Source organism: Acomys minous (assembly GCF_964271855.1).
Source record: "Acomys minous genome assembly, chromosome: 2".
NCBI classification, from domain to species: Eukaryota; Metazoa; Chordata; class Mammalia; order Rodentia; family Muridae; genus Acomys; species Acomys minous.
In genome coordinates, this window is record NC_140484.1 from 13,373,119 (window position 1) to 13,390,953 (window position 17,835).

At 50.2% G+C, this 17,835-nt stretch overlaps 1 protein-coding gene and 1 long non-coding RNA gene across 4 annotated transcripts in view; one reads left to right on the forward strand and one right to left on the reverse strand.

Annotated features, from left to right (window-relative positions):
• SH3PXD2A (SH3 and PX domains 2A) overlaps positions 1 to 17,835 on the forward strand; it is a 204,076-nt gene that overhangs the window by 6,610 nt on the left and 179,631 nt on the right. The window lies entirely within an intron of this gene.
• Positions 2,997 to 16,226, reverse strand: LOC311591893. The gene is made up of 4 exons (XR_014777247.1): positions 15,652 to 16,226; positions 11,044 to 11,156; positions 9,732 to 9,908; positions 2,997 to 5,629 (listed from the first exon to the last, which is right to left on the reverse strand). It is a non-coding gene; the product is annotated as an uncharacterized lncRNA (long non-coding RNA).

Consider the following 17,835-nt stretch of genomic DNA (forward strand, 5'->3'; position numbering starts at 1 on the left):
CAGGGAGGTGGTTTTGTGCCGGTTTTATACATGTAGAAATGGAAGTTACACACTGTTAGGATTCGCACTCAGAGTAATTCTGTGGCAAGGCCGTGGTTCTCACCTTGGCCCCTAATAAGTTGGTCAGCTGCTACTTGATTCCCTATCAAAGCTGAGTCCGGGCAAATCCAGACAGAATGTCCTGAGGCACTCAAAGGCTGGGATGCCCGGACTGTCCCCACCACATACAGCCATGCCATATGGAACAAAGTTACTTGTGTCCCTGTGCCTCAGTTTCCACATCTGCAAATACGGTAGGTGGAAATAGGACCTAGTTCCATGATATTACGTGAGTTCATCCTCATAAAGATTCTAGAGCAGTGTCTGCATATCTGAAGTACAAGACTGCTATACGCCAAACTGGGTCAGTCTCAAAGCGGCCCAGAGCAGGAAGTTCTCTCCAAGAACTGGAGTTTTCCAAGGGAGGCAGGCGGGTGGAGAAGGCAGCCCTCATGGTGGGGCTTGAGATTGGTTGCTAGGGAAGACAGGAACCCAGATGGAAGACAGTCCAGGAAAAGCGACACCCTGGAGAAAGGGACACCCTGCCAGGGGCGCACCCTGCAGGGAAAGTGCACAGAACCCAGGATGAACATGGGCGGAGAGAAAGGAGCATGTGATGAAGGTTGAGACCAGGTGCAAGGCCAGGTGCAAGGTCCTCCATGGCAGCCAAGGGAATTCCGCGTTCAGCCAGCAGACAGACACCTCAGAACCTGGCTCTTCTCCCGAGGGATGGGGACAGAATAAGCAGATCGTTAGTGGGTTGAAGGCTCAGAACTAGCTGCAGGGGGTAGAGAGATATCTCAGTCTGGAAAGTGTAAGCACCAGGACCTAAATTCAACTCCCAGATCCAATACATTAAAAAAAAAAAAGCAGGATGGCATTTGCTAGTCAGTTAGTCTTGCTATCTGGTTAGATAGCTGTCTATCTAGTTAGATAGCTAGATAGTTGATTTTGTTTGTTTTGTTTTTTGTTTTTTTGAGACAGAGTTTCTCTGTGTTATCTTGACTGTCCTGGACTTGCTTTGTAGACCAGGCTGGCCTCGAACTCACAGGGATCTACCTGCCTCTGCCTCCCGAATGCTGGGATTAAAGGCGAGGGCTCCACTTTTTATTTATTTATTTATTTTAAGGACAATGATAGTGGGGATATAATTTTTAGGACAATGATAGACCTTGCCTTAAGGGTGTGGGCTCAGCAGGTCAAGATGCCTGCCACCAACACACAAAACGTGCATGCACAAATGTAATAAAAAAAGTAGATGGTGTCTAAGAAACAACTTTGGAGGTTGACATCTGCCTTCCACACATAAATGCGTGAACATGCATGTACAGCACATACAAAGAAAGAAAGGGAGGGAGAAGGGGGAGGGGAAGCCGCCCGATTGTAGGGTTGTTCTGCTCAGCACTAACAGCTTTTCCTAGATGTGCTTTGGGGGTTGGTGTTAGTTGGACCCCAGCCCCTCTAGTTTATAGCTTTTACTCCTAATGATCAGAGGGTCACATAAAAGGTTCTTGGGGAAGCAGAGGGGCAGAGGAGAAGTGACGGGAGCACCCAGGAGTGAGGAGGTGGCTGCTTGTGCACGCGCGTGTGAGACACACACACACACACACACACACACACACACACACACACACACACGTGTTTCAGAGGAATACTTTCCACCCATACTGTCTGGCAGCAAGAAAAAGGCAGGGCTTTCCCTGTAGTCTCTGAGACCTAATTCTGAATAGCTCGACGGGAGCCCAGATAGATGCCTGGAAAGTCCCAGGGTCGCTCTGAAACATCCACCCATCAGAACTCAAGTTTCACACACAGCGTGTCATACTGCCTCTCCATTCATTTGATCCCCTCCCGTGCACCCACGTACTGCAGTAGCCTGGTTCTTTAGGGGATTGTCCTAATAGAAATAACAGCTAATGGTCAGGAATACTTCCTTTAAAAAAAAATTAAAACTGCTTCTTTGACAGTTTCATACATGCATACAAAGCGTCATGATCCATTCCCTCCCCTTCCCCCATCCTCCTCCCCCCACCCTTCCTCCCGCCTAGCCATCTGCCCCCTCCCACCTTCATGTCCTGTTTTTCCTTCCATAACTCACTGAGTTATGTATTTAGTATTTTCTCACTACTGCATGCATGTGGGGTCATCCTTTGGAGCATGGGCAACCTACCAGGGGCCACACCTAAAAAAACCGTCTCTCAGTTCAGATAAGGTATCAGCTGTTAGTAGCATCTCAGCTAGGGTGGGGGGTCTCCTGAGCCCCTCCGCCACCCGTGTTGGAATGCTGACTGATTTGATGTCGTGCAGGTAACCCCAGCTGTTCTGTTCTGAGTTCATGAGTGCAGTGGCCCCATCACATCCAGAGGACAGCGGTTCCCAGCACTCCTCCCAGCCTTTGGGTCTTTGCATTCTCTCTGCCTTGTCTTCCCATGTTCCCATGTGTTGGTGGTGGTGATGGTGGCTTTGTGTAATACTTCATACATGCTAAGGGATGTTCAGCAGATAACCTCACACTGTAGAGCTGCTGCTGGCACCCACACTGTACAGGTGAGGCCGGGAGGCTCAGGGAGTCGCATGCTGCTGGCACCTACACTGTACAGGTGAGGACAGATGCCTCAGAGCCGCATCCATTCCTAGACACCTTGGAGAGGGGAAACTACACCAACTGAAACCCTCACCAGGTTCCAGGACTCCAAAACCTACCCTGCCCCCAACAGAGTTTCTGTAGCTTCCAGATGACACGCCTCACTACCAGAAAGACTAGATGAGGCCTGGCTGCTTGGCTTCTCAAACTGTGACACTTGCCACGTGTCACTTTCCCCTTTCAAAATCCATTTGCCTATCTAGAAATGGCTGCTGCCTTTTGGGCCTACCTTACAGAGCTCCTCAGAATGTGTGCGAGGCCCCTCCCCCTCCCCCAATGTGTCTTAATCATTTGGCACTGGTAATATTTTTTAAGTGCCCCCCCACCCCCGAGACAGGGTTTCTCTGTGTAGCCTTGGCTGTCCTGGACTCTCTTTGTAGACCAGGCTGGCCTTGAACGGACAACGATCAGCCTACCTCTGCCTCCCAAGTGCTCGGATTAAAGGCATGTGCCACCATGCCCAACACGGCACAGGTAATTAAAAAAAAAAGATTTATTTATTATGTTTACAGTGTTCTACCTGCAGGTCAGAAGAGGGAACCAGATCTCGTTGTATATGATTGTGAGCCTCCATGGGTTGCTGGGAATTGAACTCAGGGCCTTTGGAAGAGCAGCCAGTTCTCTTAACCTCTGAGCTGTCTCTGCTGCACAGGTAATATTATGATAGAAAGCGCTTCCGTATACCTGGGGACTTTCTAAGCAAGGCTTACCTGACCGGCGATTTCCTGCCTTAGGGGGACACTGGGGACACATTGGTTCCTCAGTGAAGATCTTCTGGAGTACAACCTTTGAGATTACTTTCTTTTTTCCATGCCTGCTGCCCTTACCTGAGGGGGGAAGTGACACCCAGGTGGCTGAGTTAGTAAAGAGGAAACAGCTGTGCTTTCTGCCCCTGCACTGGGCTTTCTTTGGCCCTCTGCTGTCACTTCCCTTTGTCCAGTAAGGAAACTACCCTCCCCAAGCCTGGGCGGAGGCACGCACACATGGGATGGGGCAGAGTCCTTTCCTCTGTGTGCTTTGCCGGTGCTAAGTCAGTGAGGGTGTCTGATCAATCCCTGGGATCCCCAAAGCGTGGATGACCTCCAGACCTGGCGGAAAGTGATCACTCTTATCAGCTCTGACCAGAGCTCCAGGGAGAAAGGGGTGGCCATGTTGAATTTACATCCTAGGTGGGGTAAGGAACAGAGGGCCTGTGGGTGGTTTTGAACCGTTTTCCTTTATTGTGCCGTGCCTAGTAGAGCACCCTCCATGATCAAGTTATCTACTTAGTTGATGGAGACATTGGCCTGTGTTACCTCACCGCCAGTCACTGCACAGCCACCATGCATGCTGTGCTGGCCACCTGCGAGCCTCTGGCTTTTAATCAGGATTTGCCTTTCTGAAGCCGTTGGGACTTTAAGGCTCCAGTTTAGAGAGTGGAGATTTCATTGTCAGTTAAGGACATATTCAGGCATGTTTGTCCCCTCCCCTGGCCTGTGCCTGGACTCATCTGTCACTGTACTTCACACACTTGGACCCTTTCCAGGGTTGCCCCAGGGGTCATGGGGACTTCTCCTGACCCACGTGCTGTCCTATGGGACGTGCCCCTTGTTGGGAACCGTGCCGTACAGTTTTGCCTACCTAGGGGGTTCTTTATGAGAAGGGGTTGCCCCGTCCTTTGAAGGAGCTCCTTTGTAAACGTTTCAGGGTAGGAACCAGTTCTGATCCAGCTTTATTCTGTTTCCTGGTGGCTGAAACCCAAAAAGCTATTTTAAGGGACTTGCCTGTGTGGGAGCATTTCTGTGTGTGTGACAGAAGAGGAGGAGGCCTAGCTGCCTGGCACGGGGCTGGCTCTGAGGCTCCGAGAGGGAAGCTGCCTCCTGAGTTCACCTTCCAGGCTGGGGCCAAGGGTGCGCTGTGGTACAGACCGGCTTCTGGTGGGGGTACCGACTCTGACCGGTGAGACTGGGGTATGCAGAGACGGCTGCAGGTTCCAACCCCAGTGGGTCGGTCTGCCGATCCTTCTCACACATAGTTAAAGTCACGTGGAACGATGCCTGAGCTTTGGTTTCAAGCCGGGATTAATTATTCACGTTAGTCATCTCTCATTGGCAACTTGAGCAAAGCGTTTCCCACTGTGGTTTCTGAGAGTGGTAGGCCCTGGGAAATGGCTGCGCTGAGTCAAGAGAAAGTATACAGGGGAGCCCCTGCTAAGTGCAGCCAGTGGCCTGGGCTTCTTCTGTCCCTGGTAGTTAAGTGGTGGAAGCCAAGTTTTAAACCCAGACGTCCTCAGTAAGAGAGAAGAGTTTTCTGCTGTATACCTGAGAGTTGGTGGAATGGCCCCGTCAATGGGCTAGAGGCAAAGGAGGTGGATCTCTGTGAGTTCAAGGCCAGCCCCGTTTACAAAGAGAGTTCCAGGTCTAGGACAGCCAGGGTTGTAACACAGAGAAACCCTGTATGGAAAAAAACTTAAAAAAAAAAAAAAAGAAAAAGAAAAAGAAAAAGGGGGCATGGTGGTGCAGGCCTTTAATTCAAGCACTTGGGAGGCAGAAACAGGTGGATCTCTGTGAGTTTGAGGCCAGCCTGGTCTACAAAGAGAGTTCCAGGATAGCCAGGGCTATTACACAGAGAAACCCTGTCTCAAAAAAAACCAAATAAATAAAAATATAAATATAACACCTCATATGGTTGTTGATTCTCTGTGGTGATCAGATGTTCAATAAGTGTCAGCTGCTGTCTTTCCCATGTTTACCATCCTTCACGATTCTGTCCAGTTTTTGTTACCTTCTGGAACCTTCTGGAAGCTCCCCTGACTTCACTTCTTCAGATACTTTCTATAGGGTCTTAGGGTTTTGATTGACGTCAGGTTGTTCAGCTCTTAGCCAGCTGTCATTCATCCGTCCAGTATATGGGGTTTCCTATGCTCCAGGCACTGAGAGCACAACGGGGTGGGCAAGAAGCTTCTCCCTGTGCAATTGACATACAAATAAAAGATTAAAAAAATATGCTGTATATTAGATGGGGGATAAATACCGTAGTGAACTAGAGCAGAGGGAAGGCTGCAGGTGAGCCTGTTTTGGAGGTCCCTGTGGTAGTGTATAGAGGGGGCAGGGGTGGTCCTCTGTAGCCGTGAGGCAGTGAGGCCTGTGGGCATTTGAGGGAGAAGGGACCAACAAGTGCTAAGGCCCTGAGGTAGAACTACAGCTGCCCATTCCAAGGAGGAGCAAGGAGGCTGGATGTTCAGAGTGGTGCGCACGTGCATGCACAGCCAGCTGACAGAGCAGGATGGAGTCGCTGTCCCTCCCATCCTGGGGGTGGTGTGCTCTGCACTGCTCTGCTTTGGCGGCTTCCTGGTGACTTATTGAAGACTCAGACTGGCCCAGACATTGCTTGGAGGTGATCCTGACCCCTAAGGAACACACAGTCAGCAGTGCCGTGGCTAGGGCCCCTCAGGGCCCCCCTGAAAGCATTGCATTCTGTAGGGAGGTTTATCTGCTCCAAGTTAATCTTAAGGCTCCTGTGTGCGAGTGCTGCAGGAAAGCCGCAAGCAGGAGAGGGATTGTTGTGCTGTGAGTGACCACAGCAGTCTTGCGTCTTTCACATCGTTTGCGTTCCAGGAGAGGCTCCAGGTTGTGACGGGCCCTGGATGGCTGTGGCAAACCTGTGGACTTGAGGCTTCTCCGGCCTATGGAAATCTTTCCTCTCAGCCCACTCTTATTTACCACAGCTGTGGAAGCTGCCTGTTCGGATGTCGAAACACACATTGCTCCCGGTGTGCTGTTGTCAAGAGATATCAAGATGCTCTCAGCACTGCCCACGGAAACATCTGTTCTCCTTGGAGCAGATAGACATGTAGCCTGAGAACCAGGTGTCTCTGTTCATTAACTCCATTATGGACTAACCTGGGAGCCTAAATCTGCTGTGTGATGGCCAGGGAAGTTGTCTTCCAGGGGGCTAAATAACAAATACCACAATGCCGATGACAGCCAGTCTGGTGTGTGCCCACTTTCCTAAGCACCCTGACTTGGTTAGTCCTTTCCACAGCCCTGTGAAAAAGGCACAGCCCGGTCCTTGCTGTGCTGCCAAGGGACCAGGAGGCAAGAAGAGATTGATTTACCAATGGTCACCAGCCAGGGAAGAGGTAGAGTGGGGACTAAGGCCAGGCAGGGACACCAGAATCCTCTGGGAGCTCCCTAGCCTCCCGGAGACTCCTACTCACCAGCCCTGCCACACTGCGGCCTAGGCTGGCATCACACAGATCTCTACTTGAAAGAGGGGGTGTTAACAAGCATCTGAGTGAGAGGACAAAAGCAGCAGGAGGCTAGCCCCTCTCTTTTCCCTAGACAGGAAAAACCATTTGTTATGGGAACTCCACACTGCAGGGGGTGGCTTTGTTGTGCGAGATTGTGCTCCTGGGCTATTTACAAGTCAGGGTGGGGACCCTGTTGGTGGAGGCCCATTTATGGTGTCTAGCGAGATACTTTTGACACCCTGACCAGCAGGAGGAAGGCCAGCAGGTGGCTGGCCCCCCCCCCCCCGCCCCCCCCCGCTTTCCTTGGGAGAGGGGAAACCAACATTTTACCCTGCTCAGTTTATCTTTGGAACTAAACAGGTCTTAACTAGTCCCTAGGCCCCAAAATAAACAACAGCTGTTGTTGGCTCCATGGTTGCTACGGCCAGTCTGTCAACAGCCTTAGGCTCCTGCTTAGCCTTGACTCCTTCGGGATCAGTAGCTCTGGGCTTGGGACCATTAGCCTCACACTACAGAGCCTGCCTTCTCCCAGCCTGATCACCACTCACTGCCCTCATGCCTTTCTGTCCTAGGATGAGGCCAGGATCCATAGGATCTAAAGTCCTGTATCACCTCAGTCCATCTTTGTCACTTACCTAGTGACCTTGAACAAAGTATAACTGAGGCTCAGCTTCCTTTGTAAAAGCAGCTAATGTTGCAGGATGTCATGCCACAGTGCAGGTTTTACACACACACACACACACACACACACACACACACACACACACACACACACACCCTTCTCTCTCTCAGATATGATGTATTACAGGCCTCAAGTTTGCACTGTGCCAAGGATGACCTTGAACTTCGGATCCTCTGGCTTCCACTTCCAGAATGCTGGAATTCCAGACGTACGGACGCCACCAACCCATATTGGTCAAGCCGGCTGTCTTCTCCGTCCCTGGTAGAGTTATTGAAGACTGACTGCCTGGCTTGAAGTTGAGTTTTGCCACTCAGAAAGTAGCTGTGTGGTCTTTGGGGGAGCTGCTGACGCTTCCTGCACCTCAGTTTTCTTGCCTGTGAGGTGGGATGACAACCCACCTTGGTAGTGAGGGTTAAGTTGGCTAATGTGTATAGAACACTCAGAATTGCCAGATGTGGAGGAAGAGCTGGGGCACAGAGCTGTGTATTACAAGCGGTTCTTCCCGAGTCAGGTCAAGAACCGGTCACTTGTGTGCGAGGGGGGTGACTCACTGGGTGCAGGCTGCTCAGGTCATTTGCATGTCCTTGTCTTCTTTCAGTGGTTAGAACTTCTTAAGGGCAAGGATCCATGCCTGTAAGGGGGGCTGGGGGCAGAAGCACGAGTGGGGACTTTCTTCTTGGCAGTGTCTTCCTGGGAGCATAAGATGGCGTGTGGGGCTGTCCTTGTCTCCTACTGGCCAAGCCTGTGGGGGTGCTTTCCTGGCTGCCACTGTGAGTCAGCTTGCTGTGATGGCTTCTCCCTGGCTCCTTATTCTGAGGAACTCCTGCCATCTTGGCTTTCTGCTTGCTTTCAGCCTTCAGGGTTAGGTCTTGAAAGATTGTATGAGAGCAGCCAGACAGAGAACTCATCATTTGCAAATAGAGAAAAACAAACAACAACAACAACAAAATCTCACCTGACATTTAGTCCTGAGTGTGTTTGGCCCTGGTGCCAGGTGACGCTGTGAGCACCCCAGGCTCCTGGCTATGTACTTTTCCCCCAAGAGCTTGACCCTTTAAGAGAGGTAGCAGGCATGGGGGGGGGGCACTCACCCCCATGGCCTTTGTCAGGTTTTGTTCAAGAAGAGAAGGCTATATGGTTCCATTTTCAACACCTGAGGTTGCTGCTCCCTCTGATAGACAAGGGAGCAGAAAGAGGCCATGTTCCAGAGAGAAATGAGAATAGGAGTTCAAGGCTTTGGACCCAGACTGCCAGTTCACAGTTCAGCTGCAGCATTTCTGCCCTGTGGCCTTGGGAAGGTCCCTTAGTCACACAGTGCTCCACTTCCCTGCCCTTTGGCAGACCGGAACCACCGGGTGGCATTGTTGGGAAGACTGAATGAGACTAGGAAGGGCTAAGGCAGTGTCCTGCCATCTTTGAGTAGACACAGCAGGTGGCATCAACTTCCCAGAAGCCCTGGGCTTCCAGGGCCTGACGGGCATATATTTAGAACACTTGAGAGGGCCACGTGGTGTCTGTGACAAAGACATCCTAGGGGGAGGGCGGCCTACAGGTGAGGGAATGCCAGCCCTTTTCCTAGCTGGCTGAATATGAGCTGGTGCCTTACTTTGTCCTGTTTCCTCAGATAGCTGGACCTTCCTTGTTGGATTGCTCTGGGAATCATGGAGGGCACAAAAGCACGCACTAGGTTCTCTGTGATAACCATTTAGCCAGCTGCCAGGCATGAGGAGGGGTCTTCATGTCAGGTAGGGCTCACGTAGACCAGGGAGCTTGCTCGGTCCGTGTACCTGAACCTGGAAATGGCGTGGGAAGGTGATAGCGAGTTCTCAGCCCATGGGGTGTACTTGCAGGTGATAGAGCGAAGTTAGCGTGGATTTCAATCAGTGGCGTAAGGTCTGAGCCCACCTAAAGCAGCAAACTTCTCCTGGTAGCAAGTGGTGGAGCTAGGACTGGAAACATTGAGCCTAGGGCCCCCGGGCCAGACGCTTTGATGCAGTGTCTGGCCTTCTCGCTCGTCACAGAGAAGTTGGAAAAGACTTGAGAGACACAACATTTCTGGGGGCTTAATCAGGGATAGATGTGGCCAGTGCAGGCAAGACCATGGAAGTGGAGCCTCGGAAGTGAAGGACTCTGACCTTGTACAGGCTCCAGGAAGGAAATCAACAGGAAAAGCTCTGGGAGAAGGTGGGCATCCAGCCTGGGCATCATAGGCCGGGAGGTGCAGTGTAAGGAGGCGTAGGTCCTGCCTGCTGGCCTCTGCGCCCATGAGGAGACTTACATGAGGGAGACGCTGTGTGTTATGAAATTTCTGCCTGCAAAACAAGGAATGAACATTAAAAGCTTCCTGTTTGGAATGATCTGTTGAAAGTTTCTTATCTGTATGGCCTAGGAAGCCAATAACTGATACAATGAGGCTGCAGTGTATTTTAAAGCTGCAAGCACTATGCTGGGCAGAATCTAAACTACTAGTAAACTAAAATAAACTACTCGAGTCCTATGACCTCAAAACCTACATATATCCCAATCACTTGCCAATCTGATCATCCTCAGTGCTTCTTTCACCACCTGTCAACTGTCCAGCAATCTGTTCCTCCAATCTCTCCTCAAAGCCCCGCCTTCCACTGCCTATCCTTCTGCCCTGCTGATTGGCTAAACAGTGCTTTATTGACAACTGTCACATCCACTCAAGGCATTCTTCCACAATGATGGGGGTGGGGCAGGGGCATGGGAGAGGTGTTCTTAAATTGGTAAAAGCATTTTTGAGACAATAAAAGAGGAGCGTGTGTGTGGGTGTGTGTCTGTGTGCGTGTGTGTATTTGTGCATGCGCTTGCTTATGTTTTGAGTGTAAAGTGGTGCATGTGTGTGTGTGCTGGGTGATGGGGTGTATGTGTGCATATTGCTGTATATACATGTCTGTGACCTTGTGTGTATGTGTGTGGTGCGTGATACAGTGTGGGGTTTATGTGTGCGTATTGCTGTATATACATGTCTGTGTTCTTTGTGTATGTGTGTGATGAAAGCTGTCTGTGATCATCTTCTCTTCCTCCGAGCTCCCTGTAGTAGGGCTAAGGAGTCTGTAGAAAGAGTTTAGCAGTCCCTTCCCTGCGGCTTTGTGTAAGCCAGGGTTACACTGGCCGGGGTTAACTTCCCTTTGCTAGGCAGAAAGCTGAGGATCAGAGGCTAATGTCAGTCGTTCAGAGGAGCACATTAGTACATTTAGTAGTGCAGGCACTGGGCCAGCCTTCGCTCCTGTGTTATTCCTTGCCCAGTAGAAAGTCTCTCTTTCTACCCAAGACAGCAGCCCTGGAAGCCTAGTTGAATCAGGAAACCGCGTGACCCCAGGGCTGCAAGAAAGCAAGGGAAGACCTGGGGAGTGGCAAGAAAAGGCTGAGGAGGACCAAGGGGCGGATCCTGAGGGAAGCCCTAGTTAGTAAAGAAAGTTGTACCGTAGGCCCTGGGAGTAAATATCGCCTCCTTCTCGTAGGCACCTTTGGCATCACTGTGTTGTCCAGCCTTGAAGAAGGAGGTGGCAGAGGCACAGACTATGTCGGTCTGGATCCTTGGGGAGAATGCAGGGTGATTTTTGGTTAGTGTGAGTTTCTGAGCAAGCACTGGTGGCATCTGGAGTGGCCCAGCTACTCTTCCTGTAAGAGCAGAGAACTCCAGAGAAGCTGTGAGAACAGGGGACATTCAGCCGGGGCATTTGGGCGGTTTTGTTCTGGAGAGGACCTTCTTTGGCCAGCCCAAAAACAGCTCCTCGGAAGAAGCAAACAGTCCATGTTTGGGGCCCCAAGAATTTTTCAGTGGCCACTTCTGCTCACCTTCACCCCACAAAGAGTTCAGCGTTAGCCAAGGCTAGCTCTGGGAAGCAGGGAACTCACCCACGACAGTCTGAACAGTACACATGTTCAAAAGTCACTCTGTACTAAGAGGCCAGGCTGTGTGTATATTCATGTATATGTCAGGACGTGTTGAACCCTGAATACTGAGTCAGTTTAGATTGGGATATCGTGCCGTAGCACCCTGGTCATGAGTGGCAGGGTTTCTGGAGTGGGAGACCCTAACCAACCATGTGATTTGGGGCAAATTCCTTACTCCTACCCCCCCATCAGTTTTTTCCTCTGTAAAATGGGGCTAAAAGCATGGGCTCATAGACAGTCAGTGGGCAGCCCAGAGATAAGATCAGTGGTAGCTTGGTGGGTGTGATGGTGCCTGTAATTTCAGTCCCTGGGTGGCAGAGAAAAAAGGATCAGGATCCCAAGGCCAGGCTTAGCTGCATGGAATACAGGAGGCCCTGTTTACTCGTTAGTATATTTGTCAACTTGACACAAGCAAGGGCCATCTGGGAGCAGGGAACCTCAACTAAGAAAATACCTCCTCCATCAGATTGGCCTGTAAGCAAGTCTGTGGGAGCATTTTCTTGACTAATGGTTGATGGGGGTGGGCAGCCTACCGTGGGTGGTACTAACCCTGGCCAGGTAGTTCCCAGTTGTATAAAAAAGCAAATTGAAGTCGGGTAGAAGTGCTTGGGAGGCAGAGGCAGGCGGATCTTTGTGAGTTCGAGGCCAGCCTGGTCTACAAGCAAGTCCAGGACAGCCAAGGCTACACAGAGAAACCCTGTCTTGAAAAAAATACAATACAATAAAATAAATTAATTAAAAAAAAAAAAGCAAGTTGGGGAGCAAGCCAGTAAGCAGAGCGTCCTCCATGGCCTATATTTCAGTTTCTGCCTTAAGGTTCCTGCCTTAATTTAAGTTCCTGCCTTGCCTTCCTGTCATATGGACTGTGAGCTGGAAGATGAAATAACCCTTTCCTCCCCAAGTTGTTTCTGGTCCTGGTGTTTTTCACAGTCATAGTAACCCACCTCATACAGCCTTGTCTCCAAAAAACAAGGGAGAGAGGGAGAAAGGAAGCGGGGGGGGGGGGGGGGGTTGGGGAGGTGCGGGGGGGGGGGAGGGAGAGATGGAAAGATGGAGGGAAATGAATCAAAGGTAGAAACAGGGTGGACAGCAGGGGCTGGTGTCCTCACTGAACTATCCTTGGTGGAGGTTAGCCCATGTCAATGATGCTAGTCATCCCCCCGTACCCCAGCTTTGAGACCAGCTTTCTTGAGAGATAATTCCTATAGTGCGCAATTGGCCCAGGGAATCTGTCTAGTTCAATTATTTATTTATACTGTTCACAGTGTTACACAGCTGCAGTGTGATAATCAATTGCAGAACATGTCACGATATCTCGCAAACCCCCCAAATTGGTCCCCAGCCCCTGGCAACTGTTAACACACTCTTTGTCTTTGCACTGGTATCTTCTAGACGTCACATATAAACCCAGTCATCTGTTATGTGGTCTTTTATGACTGGCTTTCATTAGGAATACTTTCATCCATGTCACCTTTTCGGATGGCTTACTTGGGGGGCTCGATTCATCCCTTGGGTGTGATCTTGGCTATGACTAGCAGGGCCAGCCATTGGTTGCAAGTGCAGGCTACGCTGGAGCCAGCCCACCCCCACCCCCACTCCCCTGCGAGCTGTTGCCCCTTCCTCAGCCAGCACTCAAAGGTTGGGTCCCTCAGTACAGGTCTTGCTGTCCTGCTGCTGTGCTGTACTTCCTCTGGCCCCATCAGAGCTGGCGGGGGGATGGGTGGAAACTGCACAAGGCCCTCACTGATCTGTCCCCCTAGGGACCTTCTTTCCGGTAGGGGGTGGGGGAAGAGACAGAATAGCATCTTTATTTGTTTTTAATATCGCCCAGCTCCCCCAACCCCTTTCTTTACTGAGCTCTGGTCAAAGTCCCCATAGTTACAGACGGACTCTTCCCTTGAGGCTCAGGGCTATGTGGCTTCTCTCTTGGGGGCAGCTGATGGGGAAGTCCAGAGTGCTTTGGATTGCTCCAGTGTGAAGTTGGGCTCTGTTTGTTCTTCCTCTAGTTGGAGCTGGGCCAGCACAAAGCTGGCACATCCTTTAGGAGGCATTCAGCTGCAAGTAACACAGCCCTGGCAGAACGGCCTTAAGCATATGGAAAGGCATTATCTCTCGAGCGTGTGCCTCACAGTTTATAGGCAGGGAGCTGTTGCATGAGTGGTCCCCAGGTCTCGGTGGGAAGCTGGGAGGAAGTGCTGCCTTAGGGCTTACCTGCTCCTACCCTGGGCCAGCTTAGTGCCTAGTTTGGATGTAGAACCTAGTGTTGGAAGTTCTGATCAAGGCTACCAGGATGCCCTCTCCCATCACCCATTGTAGGTGACAGCCTTCTCTCTCTCTCTCTCTCTCTCTCTCTCTCTCTCTCTCTCTCTCTCCCTCTACCTCTTTCTTCTTATGCCAAGCTATTTGCACTGTCTGGACTATGTGTTTTACCTGTCCTGTTCCTTTAAGATACCACTTGAATGTCTCTTTGACATTTGAGAGTCATCTGAGCTACACCTTATGAAGAGAGGACAGACTGGGTCCTGCTCTTAAGCCCCAGGCTAATAGGCATAAAGTTCCTCTAGCACAAGAGCTTTGCTAACCCTTGAGCAGAACACTTGTCAATATTTGCTAGTGCTGCCTGACTCGTGGCCCTGCCTCATGTGTTGCTGGTCATGTGCTGGGTTTTCCAACGTGGGTGCAGCTAGATAAATTAACCTTGTTTTACAGGTTGGTGGTTCTTTTTTATTTTTTATTTTTTTTGTGTGTGTGTATTATGAGTACTGCAGAACCCACATCTTATCTTCCCCTTTAATCTGATCTTTCCTCCTTCCCCTTTTCCTCTCTGATGTCTACTCTGATTTGTTTACTCTAAGCCCAGGTATCCCCAGAAAACAGGCTGTGTGGTTTGCGTAGGTGGTATTGTACAGTGACATTTGGTCACTTCTTTTTTACCCACTGCTATGTTTGTAAGATCCTTTTGCATTTTCTTGTATCTGGTTCATAGTGTTCTGTAACCATATGCACTGCATTTTGCTTAACTCTCCCCTTGATGGACACTTGGGTTGCCTCCAAGTCTCTCTAATGCAAACATTGCTGTGGCACCGTTCACGTGCACTGTAGCCTGTGCAAATGTCACAGATTTCTCTAGCATGTAGACCTGGTGGTAGGGTTGCTACTAAATGACTCAGTTTGAGTAAATACAGCCATAATGCTTTTCAGGTGGCTGTACCAGTGTGTACGTAAGGCTTTTGCCTCCCTGTGTGCTCACCCCACTTGGAAACTACCTACAGGTCTTCCCGACTGTTGGCACTCCTCCCCACAAACCAATCCAAACTCCACTGGGTGATATCGTAAATTCTAACCTCTTCCTAGTTCCTTCCCAGCCCATCTCCCTCGCCTATAATGAAAGTCCTTTTTATAATTTTCCACCCAGGTCTCACTAATGGGACCAGAAACCTAAAACCTTCCATTATCTGAAGCACGCAGCCAGCTTTTCAAAACTGAACCTCCTTTGTTTTCTCCCTTAATCTGAACTCAGCCTTTCCTATCTTCCATTCTCTGATGGGCCTGTAGACTGTCCCAGAAGGCCGAGAGGTGTGGTTTCACCTGGTGGGGGTGTTGCTCCAGCCCTCCCGCCTCGCTCCTCCACCTCAGAAGCCAGCCTTGGCATTTAGCTGTGTTTAAGCTGTGCCTGGCTTGCAGGTTGAAATCCACTAGGTTTATCTGCTGGGATAACTACAGGAAAAAGAATGCTACAAATACTCCCCAACTTCAGTCATAACTCTTCTGTGACATCTGATATTGCTGAAATTGACTATTACTAGTTTTGTTTCTGCCTTTTTTTTTACTTTCTTATTAAAATTATTTTTATATATGTTTGTTTATTTGTTTTTTAAAAAATATTTATTTATTTAATACATACACAGTGTTTTGCCTGCACGCCAGAAGAGGTCACCAGATCTCACTGTGGATGGTTGAGAGCCACCATGTGGTTGCTGGGAATTGAACTCAGGAACCTTTGGAAGAACAGACAGTGCTCTTAACCTCTGAACCATCTCTCCAGCCCGTTTGTTTATTTTTAAAATGTATTTTTATTTTATTTTTTTGTATGACTATTTTGCCTGCATCTATTTTTGTATGGTACATGCATACCTGGTGGCCCAGGAAGCCGGAAGACGGTATCGGAGCCGCTGGACCTAGAGTTAGAGGTAGTTGTGAGCCGAGGACATGGGTGCAGGGAGCCTGGCTCAGGAAGAGTAGCAAGTGTTCCTAACCACCGAGCCGCCTCTCTAGCTCCTAACCACCGAGCCACCTCTCTAGCTCCTAACCACCGAGCCGCCTCTCTAGCTCCTAACCACCAAGCCTCCACTCTAGCTCCTAACCACCGAGCCGCCTTTCTAGCTCCTAACCACCGAGCCGCCTCTCTAGCTCCTAACCATCGAGCCGCCTCTCTAGCTCCTAACCACCGAGCTGCCTCTCTAGCTCCTGCCCTTCGTTTTATTTAGCCCTGTTTCAGTGAGGCTGAACATGGTGCTGGGTCCAGCGTTCTGTGCTTGTCTGAGTTTTCCAATCACGCTGTGAGCTGTGGACTGGCAGTGTAGTGTCTTTCCCCATGCTCAACCCCCGTCTTGCTCCACAGAGCTTTTCACTTAGCAGATGCTCAGTAAATACTTGTTGGGCGGTTGACACAGATTACATGCTATCCATCATCTTCAAAGGCTAGGACCAGACCATTAAAAAAAATAATAAACAAAATCTTTCTTTTAAAAAGAGGCATTACCTCCTGCCCTTCCCTTATAAATGTTCGTTTTAGTCTCATTTATTGCTTTTTTGGGGTAGGGAGTCTTAGGAGAGTGACTCAGAGAGCCTTTTAATTCCAGAGAGACATTGTAAATCACACCCGCTACGGAGGGATCAGAGGCCTGCGTGTGTCCCATAAGTGGGTTAGGAGCACACACTTGCCATGGCTCCTCTGTCCCCCACCCATCTGCAGGCCTGTCTTTCTCTGGCAGTGTGTGGTATCCTACAGATCGCCTTTCAATAAACAGTCCCTTGAAAGCCTACCATGAAAAAAGTGCTGTCTATGTATTATATCAGGAAAACTAAATACTACAGCAAAGGCCAAATACTTCCACCGTGTTAAGAAAATAAGAGTCTGGCTGTATTGAACTTCCTTCTCAGTGGGCAAAAGACCCAGTGGAGACTTCAAAGAGGGAAGAGCTGTCAGGACAGCTAGGGCAATGGTTCCATTAAAGAAGAATGTGTGTGCGCATGCTACTTGTGGCTATGACATTATCTCTCACCTGGGAAATTATGTATCTTTTTTATTTTTTTATTTTTTGGTTTTTCAAGACAGGGTTTCTCTGTGTAGCCTCGGCTGTCCTGGACTCACTTTGTAGATCACTTTGTAGCCTCAAACTCACAGAGATCCACGAGCCTCTGCCTCCCAAGTACTGGGATTAAAGGTGTGTACCACCCCACCCGGCCAAAATTATGTATCTTGACTTGGTCCTGCAGGAGTCTGCTTGTGACTTGGGCTGGGAGTGAGGAGGGGGAACAGGAAGTCCAGAACAGAAATGATGTTTTTTTCTGCCAAGACCCAAAAGGCAGATTCACACACGGAAGAGGCTCGTTATCTGCCTCTGAGAGGAAGGAAGTTAGACCCTGGTTGACAGAGCTCATGGCTGTAGTGGAGCCCTTGGTATCCAGGCAGCATACTGAGCAGGAGGGTCCCTGACTCTGCGTGTGGCCTACGTAGCTGCTGAGTCTCTTCTGGCCTTTTCTACCCACCTCCCCTCACCCCGTTAAACAGGTGAGGTTTTCACTGGAGAGAGACCTAGAAATCATTTTTCTTTTACTAAGAAGTCAGGCTAGGTTATCTGAGGGGCCATCCCCAGGGAGGGGAGTTCTGAGCTGCTGGCCTGCCTGTTTTAATGGGCTGGGAGAAGCTGTTTGAGGGGTGGCCATAAAAATCGCTCACCAGACCCGAAATACGAGAACGTTGTCTGTGAGTCCTAGGGAAGAGCTACCAGGTGTAGAGAGCGGGCTCTCGTTCTGCAGGGCTGCTGAGGGCCTGGCACTGGCCTGCTGGTTCTCTCCTCAGTGGAATCATTCTCTCCCGCCATCCCTGGCTAGGTGCACATCAGCTGCTACCCAAAATGCACAAGCAGAGAACCGCTGCGTCTCGTTACACATACTTCCCTCCTCCTTGCTCCCAGAGGATGTGCCAGTGGCCTGCAGTGCCAGCCCTGCAGGGATGACAGCCATGGTCTCCAGCTCTGAGCATGCCTAGGAGCTGTGGGGAGCCAGCCCTTCATGGACGGTGGCAGAGCCAGA